General features: G+C 46.8%; 1 pseudogene; it reads right to left on the bottom strand.

The window, feature by feature from the left end:
• Positions 1–574: 574 nt before the first annotated feature.
• LOC101580760 lies at positions 575–1,365 on the bottom strand (annotated as a pseudogene).
• Between the last annotated feature and the right edge of the window lie 618 nt (positions 1,366–1,983).

The following is a 1,983-nucleotide window of genomic DNA, read 5'->3' as shown; positions in this document are numbered from 1 at the left end:
GTGACATTATACATGGGGGGGGGATTATTCTGTGTAAGCTGACTGAAGAAGCAAACATGACACAAAACCTGCAAATAAGACCGGGGCCGACCCAGTAGATCAGCGGATTAACGTGCCTGCAAGCAGGCGCAGGCGCAGGGCCTGGGTTCAATCCCCAGGCCTGCCCCGCTGGCGCGCCCCTGGGCCTCGCTGAGACAGCAATTGAGACTGGGCCTGGTGGCCTGTGCCTGAAATCCTAGCTCGTGGGAGGCTGTGAGTAGGCGAGTCACTACGAGCCCAATCTAGTAATGAGACTCTGAACACCCTGTACACCCTTCCCTAAAATACAAAAAAAAAAAAAAAAAGCCTGTGAGGCCGTAGGGTGCATACTACAGCAAGGGAGAGTTGTTTCTACAGAAAGGCTCAAATGAGAGATTTTCACTCAAGCAAATTAACTTGTTAACTGCCAAACAAAACTGAGCACACGAGTGGCACTATGTTACCCCAGCCTCTGCGCAGCATGCTGGGGCTCTTAGAGCGTCCTCCCTGGTGCATGTGAAACATTAACGGCCACCTTTTTGCCTCTTGCCAAGCTTCAAGCATGTCTTGGTTTAGATGGAGCATAGCTTTTATCTCTTATTTCATCCTGTAAAAACACATGAAGACTACGTTCATTCTGTGCTAGGCCCTTTGTTTATTTTTTTTTATTTTTTTAATTTGTATCAGGAATCAAACTCAGCACCTCACTCTTGCCAGGCAGGTACTGTGACACTGAGCTATATCCCCAGCCCAGAATTTTTTTTTAATTCTTTTTTTAAATAAATTTTTATTTATTTATGTGTGTGTGTGTGTGTGTGTGTGTGTGTGGCCAGCTCAGCCCACCAGGGAGCGGGGCTGGCTGGCATGTGGAGCTGGGGATCGAACCGCGGTCGCTGTGCTTTGCTTAGCTTAGCTTGTTCTAAGTAGGTGCTTTAGACCACTGAGCCATCTCTCCAGCCCCTAGGCCCTTTGTTTATAAACTGCTCGAGCTCTTGCTTCTTTTCCTCAATAAAACTGTCGGCAAATACTCCATCATCTTCTCTAAAAGGAAGCTGACGCAAAAACGTCTTCCCAGGGAGCCGGTCAGCTGCAGCCTTGCTCTCCCTTTCTAATTCACTTCGGAGCCATTCAAAGTCGCGGTATCTTCTTCTAACAGGAAATTCCTTTAATTTGAAGATACGAAGATTTGCCTTGACCCTGGTCTTGTAAGTGCTGAAGCAGAGCGGCCGAGCCGCGCTGTCTGTGGGTTGTTCACGTCGATCCTGAGAAGCAGCTGCGTGGCCTGTAGGCGTCACTCAGGTTCTGCTGCTTGGTGGTGAGGCGCCGCGTGCCCACCACGCCCTCCATCGGTGCACTGTGGCCACTGCCGCTGCATCCACAGGCTCCCTCTGCCCTCTCGCGTTGCACAGGCCTGGGGTTTGTATTTTTCACCTCATTTAATATTCAGAGTTTGGACTTCATCTTCCATGTCAAAGTCATCAAGTTGTGGGTTTTTGTTTGTTTGTTTTTGTTTTTTTAATGAGCCAGATACAATAAGTATTTTAGAGTATCCAGCTCTATAATCTTGGTTGCAAACACTCAGTTCTGCTCTTGTAACAAAAATATATTCATATGTGATATGTCAGTGTTACAACCAAGTTATATTATGGGCCCTGAAGTACAAATTTTAAATCTACACATGTCATGAGATGATTGGTTTTCTTTTTGCTAACCATATAAAAGTATGAAACCATTCTTAGCTTGTGGGCCAAATAAAAAGTGTCCTGTAAACCAGTCTCTCCTGAAGAATTTGATGAATCTAATATCTACTGACTCCTCTAGGTCAGTCCGCGGAAGGTCCTAATAAGAGCTCCAGGGAAGGCTAAGCCAGCTGACTCCTAATGAGCAATTCTAGTGCGGCTGGCTCGAGCCTACGTGTTCAGAACATCAGTGGCTGGTGCAGATGACTGCATGATCTTTAGACAG

Source organism: Octodon degus, unplaced genomic scaffold (genome assembly GCF_000260255.1).
Source record: "Octodon degus isolate 3935 unplaced genomic scaffold, OctDeg1.0 scaffold00062, whole genome shotgun sequence".
In the NCBI taxonomy this organism is placed as follows: Eukaryota; Metazoa; Chordata; class Mammalia; order Rodentia; family Octodontidae; genus Octodon; species Octodon degus.
The sequence above is the reverse complement of the archived record's forward strand: the minus strand, read 5'-3'. Positions and strand labels throughout refer to the sequence as shown.